Source organism: Orcinus orca, chromosome 7, assembly GCF_937001465.1.
Source record: "Orcinus orca chromosome 7, mOrcOrc1.1, whole genome shotgun sequence".
Classification (NCBI taxonomy): Eukaryota; Metazoa; Chordata; class Mammalia; order Artiodactyla; family Delphinidae; genus Orcinus; species Orcinus orca.
This window is the reverse complement of record NC_064565.1, coordinates 119111358-119122158: the sequence shown is the minus strand read 5'-3', so window position 1 is coordinate 119122158 and position 10801 is coordinate 119111358. Positions and strand designations below refer to the sequence as shown.

At 44.4% G+C, this 10801-nt stretch overlaps 1 pseudogene; it reads right to left on the bottom strand.

Moving 5' to 3' along the window:
- Window positions 1–8684: 8684 nt before the first annotated feature.
- LOC117201807 (NADH-ubiquinone oxidoreductase chain 5-like) overlaps window positions 8685–10801 on the bottom strand; it is a 96183-nt pseudogene continuing 94066 nt past the window's right edge.

Sequence of the window (10801 nt, the reverse complement as noted above, 5' to 3'; positions counted from 1 at the left end):
TGTAGAATACAGAAAAATGGTGCAGATGAACCGGTTTGTGAGGCAGAAATAGAGACACAGACGTAGAGAACAAACGTATGGACACCAAGGGGGGAAAGGGGGAGGGACGGGATGAATTGGTAGACTGGGATTGACATAGATACACTAATATGTATAAAATAGATAACTAATGAGAACCTGCTGTATAGCACAGCGAACTCCACTTCACTGTACAGTAGAAACTAACACAACATTGTAGAAAACTACACCCCAATAAAAAATAAATAAAATAAAAAGTCATGGGCATTCCTGTGTATTAGCAACTATTAGTTAGCAAAGTTAAAACAAGTTTCTATTACTGAAAAGTAGCCAAACAACGAGGAGCGAATCTAACAGAAATGAAGCAGAACCTATAAATCCGGGCAAACTGCATTGAGGCACGTGAAGAACGTGTGACTACATGGAGACTTGTTGGTTCCTGCAGAGGAGGGCTCAATGTTGAGAAAATGTCTATCCCCCCGGAGTTAATGGGTATGTTTGGTGCCATTCCAATAAAGAGTCTAATCAAATATTGGGGAGAATTTGACAAAATAATTCCAAATTTTATTTGAAAAAAATAAACAAGCAAGATTGGCCAAGAAACAAAACTTCAGGCTAGGAGGGATGGATAGGAGTGATGTGAATAGCGCCAGGTGTTAATATTAGTCTCATAAAGGCCCAGGTGAGCACGTCAGCAGCAGTGAAACCAGGGGACAGCCAGGAAGCCTCCTCTGCTCCTCCCCCAATTTCCCACCTTCCATTGCTCTCCCTCTGGGTAGACAGGGAACGAGGTGAGGTGGGCAGAAAAACCTCTGAGCGACGTCCTCCTAAGGTGCTGTAGTGGGTTGAACGGTGGCCCCAAGCCCTAAGCCCCAGAACCTGTGAATGTGACCTTGCTTTTGCAAAAAGAGTTTTTGCAGAGGTAACTAAGGGTCTCAAGATGCAGTCCTACTGGCTGACCCAGGTGAGCCCTAGATCCAAGGACAGATCCTTTAGAAGAAACAAAAGAGTAGACGCAGCAAGATGTGGAAGAGGCCACGCGAAGACCAGAACGATGGGGCCACGAGCCAAGGAACACTTGGGGCCCCCGGAAGCTGGAAGAGGCAGGAAGGAGGGAGGCCTCTGGAGGGAGCACGGCCCTGTCCACACCTTGATGGAGGACCTCTGGCCTCCAGAGCTGGGAGAGGGTAAATTTCTGTTGTTGTGAGCCACCGGCGTGTGGTCATTTGTTAGGGGGCCAAGGAAACAGATACCACTGGTCTCCGAACAGGCGGGAGTCAAGAATGGCTATTTGATGTCTCTATTCTGACGAGTCCCTCCCTGTCCCCCAGGCCCTCAAATTCCCACAGAACCTCCAAGTTCTCTCTGTTGGGGACGTTGACCACCGAGGGGGCTTAAGGATATAACCCTAAGGGTAACATATGGTCTGTGGACCTCACAGTCAGTGGTCCCAGGAGCAGCAGACAGCCATCCTCCACACCCCCTAACGTGCCCCTGCAGGCTGCCCCCCGGCTCAGCACCGGCTCCTCCTTCGATGCCAGCCTGGTCATCACCCTTTATATGCCTCGGGAGGGATCACTCTGACTCCCAACTGCAGGGACGCACTTGAGCTCTCTGAGATGCCCTCCAGTGCCCCGCCCCTCGGCTGGGGAGGGCTCCAAGCCCACAGCAGCAGCTCCAAAAGCTGCCCTCTCAGATCCTCCCTCATCTGCTCCACTGGAGGGGTCAAAGCATCATCAGCCATCCTTAACCATCCACTTCCTGCAAGTCCTTCAGAGGGTAGGTCTAGCTTCAGTATTTAATACCTACCTTCTCAACTACCTGTAACAGGGTAGGTCTAGCTTCAGTATTTAATACCTACCTTCTCAGCTACCTGTAACAGAGGGGAGGTCTAGCTTCAGTATTTAATACCTACCTTCTCAACTACCTGTAACAGGGTAGGTCTAGCTTCAGTATTTAATACCTACCTTCTCAACTACCTGTAACGTAAAGAACATTTCACTCTTTAGAAAACTGACAACTTAAATCAGTGGGAGAAAGGATGGTTTATTCAAACGTGGTGCTGGGAAAACTGGTTTACTACTTGGGAAAAAAGGTAGATCCAGAGACAGCAAAATAAACCCAGATAGATGAGGAGGTTAATTCTGAACGCGTGTACCACGTGGATGAGTAGCCACCTGACCTAGGGGAGAGAAAAGCTTTTGTTTGTGCAAATTCCAAAAAAGGAAACACGAAGAAACCCAGCTACATAATGACAAAAAATCATTACTTCAAAAGTAAATTAAATAAAAATGCAAAGAGCAATCTAGGAAAAAAATATCTTCAACAAACATAACAAAGGTTTAATATCATTAATATTGAAATAAAACTTGCACATGAATAATGTGGTTGGCAGTCTCCAAGACGACCCCGAATGACCCCCACCCCCATGGTGTTCATGTCCTTCTGTGTCCCCCTCCCCTTGAGTGTGAGGGGACCCATGACTTGCTTCCAACCAGGAGAACACAACACAGGAGATGGCTGGCACGTCTGCAATTACTCTACGTAAGACCAACGTCCACTTGCTAGCATTCTCTCTATTGCCTTCTCTGTTTTCATGCTTCCATGGAGCAAGCTCCAAGTTGGGAGGAGTGACCTCACATGGCCAGGCACTGAGGACAGTCCCCAGCCAACAACCAGCAAGGAGCCAAAGCCCTCAGTCCAACAGTCCACAGGAACAAAATGCTGCCAACAACCTCAAGAACCTGAAAGTAGCTCCACCCCCAGTCCAGTCTTCAGAGAAGACGCCAGCCCTGGCCAACATCTTCACTGTGGCCTGTGAGCCCCCGAGATGAGGACCCAGCCTTTTGTCCAGGCCCCAGCATGCAGAGTTCCTGAGGGCAGATGGACAGTGGCCTGGAGGAGGGACAGAGGAGCCTTGTGAAGGGCAGACCAGAAGAGCACAGACTGGTCCAAATGCAAGGGCAGACACAGAGGGGAGTGGATGCTCCGTGAGCTCGTGTCCATATCCTGTGGAGAGAGGACCACACAACAGCAACTGAACCCAAAGGGGCAATTTCATGCACCCTCTCCAGTAAGCTTGGCCCAGAGGACCACAGCCCCAGGGGAGGCAGCCCCTCACTGCTCCCCCGTCCCCTGTGCCATCAGTCGGGCATTGCCCTCCCACAGGGGTAAGGAGATCCGTATCGTTAGGGCTAGAGTCAGAGCTAGGATTGGTGTGATGATAAATATGGAGGTGAAGGATGTAGCTGGTCGGAGTGGCTCTTTAGTGAATAGTTTGATTGCGTCGGCAAGGGTTGAAGCAGGCCGTGTGGCCCCACAATATTTTGTCCTTTTCGGAATTGTACGTAGACTAGGATTTTTTTGCTCTACTAATGTTAAGAATGCTACAGCTGGGCTTCCCTGTGGTTCAGTGGTTAAGAATCCGCCTGCCAATGCAGGGGACACGGGTTCGAGCCCTGGGCCAGGAAGATCCCACACGCTGCAGAGCAACTAAGCCCGTGTGCCACAACTACTGAAGCCCACCTGCCTAGAGCCCATGCTCTGCAACAAGAGAAGCCACCACAGTGAGAATCCTGTGCACGGCAATGAAGAGTAGCCCCCGCTTGCCGCAACTAGAGAAAGCAGCAATGAAGACCCAATGCAGCCAAAATAAATAAATTAACTAAATAAATAAATTTATTGTTTTAAAAACAGAATGTTACTTCTAAAAGAATAGGAATAACAAGCATTAGCATGTTGATTATAAACATTTTGTTAGGGAGAGGGTTTGAAACTGAGTATAAAGGCTTAAGTTTTATGCAACGACCGGGCTCTGCTACTGTAACTAAACCCTGGTCTCGGGTGGTTCTTCAGTGTTTGCTTACTAAGGTGAGACTATATCATTAATTGCTTTGAAGGTGCTTGTTTAAAGTGGGCCATATTTCTCTTGTCCTTTCATAGCGGGGGAAATACATAATAGATAGAAACTGACCTGGATTGCTCCGGTCTGAGCTCAGATCACGTAGGACTTTAATCGTTGAACAAACAAAACTTTAATAGCAGTTACACCATTGGGGTGTCCTGATCCAACATCGAGGTTGTAAACCCTATTGTCGATATGGACTCTAGAATAGGATGGCGCTGTTATCCCTGGGGTAACTTGTTCCGTTGATCAGTTTTTGGATCAATAAGTGATATTATGCTTTGACTAGTGGGTCTAAGCTTTAATCACTCGGAGGTTTTTTTGTGCTCTGAGGTCACCCCAACCAAAATTGTCAACCCATGTGCAGTTTTGTTATTCCTTGGCAGTTTAACTGTGTTTTGGGGGTTGATTAATTGAAGCTCCACAGGCTCTTCTCGCCTTATTTTGTCGTCACTTCTACCTCTTCACAGGGAGGTCAATTTCGCTGATTAAAAGTAAGAGACAGTAAAAGCCTAGAGTGGCCATTCATACAAGTCCTTATTTAGAGAACAAACGATTATGCTGCCTTTGCACGGTCAGGATACCGCGGCCGTTTAACAACTGTCACTGGGCAGGCGGTGCCTCTAATACTAGTGATGCTAGAGTTGACGGTTTTGGTAAACAGGCGGGGTTTGTGTTTGCCACGTTCCTTGTACATGTTTTAATCTTTCCTTGGGCGCACACCTGTGTTGGATTAACAGTATGTTTAATAAATAGTCTAGTGTTGGGTTATATTTATTTACTGTTAACGATCGTATATTATTAGTAGCTGATGTAAACCTGTGCAAGGAGAAGTACTTCTTGTGACTCATATTAACAGTATCGCTTCTATAATTTTATAGATTAGTCCAGCAATAAGCCTAGGAGCTGATTTATTTAATTTTGAAATTAAGATACATTTATTGTTGAGCTTGAATTCTTTCTGAATTGGTGGCTGCTTTTAAGCCAATTACGGTGCCGTTTGTTTTTACTCTCTAGTTAAGGTTGTACCCGTTTCTAAAAAGCTGTACCTTTTTAGACTAACATTTAAATATACATTGAAACTTATAAGAGGTCCTTAGTATTATTTAACATTCAACCGAAATTCTTTTCCTGGACAACCAGCTATCACCAGGCTGGCTAGGCTTGGCACCTCTACTTGTAAATCTTCTCACTATTTTGCCACATAGATGAGTTTGTTCTAGTAACTGTTCATAAATAGCTCGTCTGGTTTCGGATGGTTTAACTTAAGTTCTCTTTGTTAAAATATTGCTAGTTAAATCATTATGCAAAAGGTACAAGGGATAAGCTTTGCTTTGTGTTACTTTTAATTTTCTTTCCTCATTCCCTTACGGTGCTTTCTCCATGGTACCATTAGTATTTAAATTTCTATCTCCGATACTTTAGGTGTTGGGTGAAGGTTTTATTTGATTGGTTCGTGCTAGTATGGTGGGAGGGCTGTGGGTCAGGTTTAGTTCAAGGCATTCATAGGCTATGAAACCTTCTAGGTGTAAACTAGGTGCTATATTTAAGCTACGCTTTGGTTTATCCAAGCACATCTTCCAGTATGCTTACCTTGTTACGACTTATCTCCTCTCATATAATTGACTAGCATTTGTTAATAAGTTGTGGTTTTGTCATAGTACCTGGGGAGGGTGACGGGTGGTGTGTGTGTGTTTCGTGGCCTTATTCAATTAAGCACTCTATTCTTCTTTTTTTAACATCTTTATTGGAGTATAATTGCTTTACAGTGGTGTGTTAGTTTCTGCCTTATAACAAAGTGAATCAGTTATACATATACACATATCCCCATATGTCCCACCCTCCCTATCCTACCCCTCTAGGTGGTCACAAAGCACCGAGCTGATCTCCCTGTGCTATGCGGCTGCTTCCCACTAGCTATCTATTTTACATTTGGTAGTATATATAAGTCCATGCCACTCTCTCACTTCGTCCCAGCTTACCCTTCCTCCTCCCCGTGTCCTCAAACCCATTCTCTATGTCTGCATCTTTATTCCTGTCCTGCCCTTAGGTTCTTCAGAACCTTTTTCTTTTTTTAGATTCCATATATATGCGTTAGCATACAGTATTTGTTTTTCATTCTGACTTACTTCACTCTGTATGACAGACTCTATGTCCATCCACCTCACTACAAGTAACTCAATTTCATTTCTTTTTATGGCTGAGTAATATTCCATTGTATATGTGTACCACATCTTCTTTATTCATTCATCTGTCGATGGACAATTAGGTTGCTTCCATGTCCTGGCTATTATAAATAGAGATGCAATGAACATTGTGGTACATGACTCTTTGAATTATGGTTTTCAAGCACTCTATTCTTAATTTACTACTAAATCCTCCTTTGGTTTTTCGGTTTCATAAAAACTTTCATGCAGGTAAGAGAGTGTTCTTGGTGCAGAAAATGTAGCCCATTTCTTCCCACCCCGTGGGTTAACCTTGACCTGACATTTTTATGTGTTATAGTTCTGCTTACTTTTGCTCCTTTTTAGGGTCTGCTGGAGATGGTGGTATATAGACTGAATTAGCAAGGGCTGGTGGGGTTTATCAGAAGAGGGACACCTGGTGAGCGGGTTGGTGTTTTCACGCAGCTTGGTGATTAAGCTCATGGTCTAATGGACAGGATATGCATGCTGACTAGAATTGATTTGACTGAATTCACTATGTACTATTAATAATCTCTATGTACTATGCAATACTAATAATAAGATGTACATGCCTATAAGCATGGGGTAGAGAGTGTAATGTACAATTATCCATATAATGTAATATGTACATATAAAGTATATGTACTTATTAATGTGGTAGTACAAGTATGAACGATGTACATAGTAGTTTGTGATAACATGGACTGTTTTAATACTGATATAGTACTTAATAATTTTGTAAATGTCATAATTTCAGGGAATAGTTTAAGTAGAATTTCAGCTTTGGGTGCTGGCGGCGAAGCTTAGGGCTTCTTCCTTGAGTGTTAGGGAGGTGTGTTATTCTCCTCTTCTGGTTTACAAGACCAGGATAATGTGATGTACTACAAAGACTCCATTTCAGGAGATTGTTTTCAATGATGCTAGTTACTGGTATTAGCACTAGAATTAAAAGAAAGTATAAAATAGATGCGAGTTGTCTGATAATGATGAAGGAGTGTCCTCCAACCCATGTGAGTGTTAGTAGGTGTGCCACTAGCCCTCAAAATACAATCTGGCTAAGGGGTCGGAACGTTATGCTTCATCGTTTGGATTTGTGGAGTACTGGGATAAATGTTAGAATCAGGATTGAGAGGAATAGGGCTAAGCCTCCTCCTAGTTTGTTGGGGATTGATCGTGGGATTGCATATGTGAATAGAAAGTATCACTCTGATTTAATGTGTGGTCGTGTGTCGAGCGGGTTTGCTAGGGTGTAGTTGTCGGGGTTGCCTAGCAAGTTCAGTGAAAATAGGACTAGTATTAGTGAGGCTAGGATTAGTAGTAGGGCACCTAGGATGTCTTTGCTTGTGTAATAGGGGTGGAAGGGAACTTTGTCTGTGTCAGATGGGATTCCTGTGGGGTTGTTGGATCCCGTTTCGTGGAAAAATAGTAGGTGGACAGCTGCTAGCACTGTGATGATGAAGGGGAGAATAAAATGAAAAGCGAAGAATTGCATGAGTGTTGCTCTGTGTACAGAAAAGCCACCTCAGACCCATTCGACAAGAGTAGTGCCAATGTACTGGGTTGCTGAGAGCAGGTTTGTAATGACTCTTGCCCCTCAGAATGACATTTGTCCTCATGGTAGTACACAGCCTATAAATGCAGTAGCTATAACTGTAAGCGGTAGAATAATTCCGATGTTTCATGTTTTTAGAAAGGCATAGGACCCATAATATAGGTCACGTCCTATGTGAATATAAAGGCAGATAAAGAACATGGAAGCTCCGTTTGCATGTAGATATCGAATGATTCATCCATAGTTAACGTCTCAACAGATGTGTGCTACTGACGAGAAGGCAGTTGTTGTGTCTGGTGTGAGGTGTATTGCTGGGAATAAGTCTGACCAGGCAAATGCCTAGTAGAGAGCCAAGATTCCATCATGATGAAATGTTTGATGGGGTTGGGAGGTCAATAAATGTATTGTTGATTTTTGTTAGGGGTGTGTTTTTCGGATGTTGGTCATTGGTGTTCTTATAGTTGAATGACAATGATGATTTTTCATGTCATTGGTCATGGTTGGAATCCATGTGAGAGTGATGATGACGTATTTATTTTAAGTGTTATTTTTGTGATCAGTTCTGTGAGGGTTTCTTCAAAACCTTCGCCTATTTATGGGGGCTTTGGGTTGATTGTGAGTGGTGGTATTGGGTGTGGGATCGTGTTGAACTTTGGTGGTTCATTTTTAGGTTTGATGGTGTTTTGGGCTTATTCAGGGGGGATATTAGTTGCGTTTGGCTATACGACGGCTATGACCACTGAGCAGTATCCTGAGGTTTGGGGTTCTAATAAGACTGTCTTGGGGGCGTTTCTTTCAGGGTTGATAATAGAATTTTTGATGGTATTTTATACTTTAAAGGACGAGGAGGTGGAAGTTGTGATTCAGTTCAACGGGTTGGGAGACTGAGTTATCTATGATACTGGTGACTCTGGCTTTTTTAGTGAGGCGGCTATAGGGACTGCGGCATTGTATAGTTACGGTACCTGGTTGGGGATTGTTACTCGTTGGTCGTTGCTTATTGGCGTTGTGGTTATCATAGAGATCACTTGTGGTAATTGAATAGAAGCACGCTAAGGGTGAGAGTAATGAGGAACGATAGGAAGTATAGTCTGGTAAGGCCTTTTTGGCTTGAGATTAGCGTGGAGAACTTTAGTTGAGTAAGGGATGTGGGTTTTGGTAAAATGTTTGTTTTCTAGTCAGATTAAGTCCAAAAGGGAGGATGCTGGCTTCTGGCTTAGGTTTAGGTAAGGAGGAAGACAGTACATGATGGCGGAGAAATATCCTAAGAGACTAGAGAATTCAAGGGTATTTGACGGATGGATGAATTTTAAGTTCTGTGTGTTAAGGTTGATTTCGAGTGCCAGTGCGAAGCCTAGGATGGTTACTGCAAGCACAGTTAGTTCTAGATGTAAGGGTGTGGTTATTAGGGGGATGTGGTTGGAGATAATGAGCCCAGCAAAGACATTTCCAATTAGTAGACGTTTGATGGAGTTAATTAAGAGGGGGTCGTTTTCATCGATGGGGGTTCGGGGAAAGAAGCAGGGTTGTCCTAACAGAGAGAAGAAGATGATATGGGTGCTATAGACAGCTGTGAGGGAGGTGGCAATTAGAGCTATTAACAGGGCTCAGGCGCTGGTGTAAGACGTACGAGCGGCTTCGATGATCAGGTCTTTAGGATAGAAGCCGGTGAGGAGAGGCCTTCCTGTTAATGCCAGACACCCGGTAACGAGGGCTGTTGTGGTGAAGGTAAAGCCTTGACTAGGCCTCCTATGTTTCCAATATCTGGTTTGTCGTTCAGCCTGTGACTAATGGATCTGGAGCATATGAATAGCATGGCCTTAAGAAAAGCATGCGTGCAGATGTGCAAGAATGCTGGGTAGGGTTTGCTGATGCCGATCGTTACCATTAGTCGGCCTAATTGGCCTGAAGTGGAGAAAGTGGTCATTTTTTTAATGTCATTTTGGGTGAGAGCACCTATAGCTGTGAATAGGGTGGTGAGGGATCCTAGGCACAGTGCTATTGCTGGAATAAGTTTGCTGTTTTCTGTTAAAGGGTGAAATCGAATAAGTAGGAAGGCTCCTGCCACAACTATTGTGCTTGAGTGGAGCAGGGGTGACACAGGGGTGGGGCCCTCTGTTGCTGAGGGGAGTCAAGGGTGGAGTCAACATTGGGCTGATTTTCCGGCTGTGGCTAGTACGAGTCCTATAAGGGGGAGGTTCGAGGGATTTAGGTCGAGTATAAAAATTTGTTGCAGGTCTCATGTGTTTGAGTCAAACAGGAATCATGCTGTTGACATAATAAGCCCGATATCCCCAGTGCAGTTATGTAAGGTTGCTTGGAGAGCAGCTGTGTTTGCATCTGCGCCTCCACACCACCACGCAAGGAGCAGGAAGGGTATCATTCCAACCCCCCCCCATCCAATAAAAAGCTGGACGAGGTTATTGACCGTAACGAGGATTAGCATGGTGATGAGGAAGAGGAGCAGGTACTTGGAGAACTGGTTAATGTAAGGATCTAAGTGTAGGTACCATACTGAGAGCTCCATAATGGACCACGTAACAGATAATGCTACTGGTACGAATATTATTGAGAAGTAATCTTTTTTTTTTTTTTTTTTTTTTTTTTGCGGTACGCGGGCCTCTCACTGTTGTGGCCTCTTCCGTTGCGGAGCACAGGCTCCGGACACACAGGCTCAGCGGCCATGGCTCACGGGCCCAACCACTCCTCGGCATGTGGGATCTTCCCGGACCAGGGCACGAACCCGTGTCCCCTGCATCGGCAGGCGGACTCTCAACCACTGCGCCACCAGGGAAGCCCGAGAAGTAATCTATTTTGAAGCTAAGTGTTAATTTAAGGGTTTGGACGATGATTCAATGTCAGTTTGAAATAATTATTTCTTGGCCTGTGTGGAGGAATATTATTGTTGGAACTAGGCTGGTGATACAAGCACGTGAGACGGTATTTTTTTACGTATGGTGGATTTTTGTCCCTTCTGTAGAAATCTGTGTTAGTTATTATAATTGGGTTAATTAGTGTTAGTGTGTGACCAGAGCAAAAGAGGAAAATAGGTTTATTACTTGGAACTGCACCAGTTTTTTGGCTCCTGAGACCAATGGATAACTACTATCCTCTAAAAGCCTGAAAAAGCCATCTGTTAGG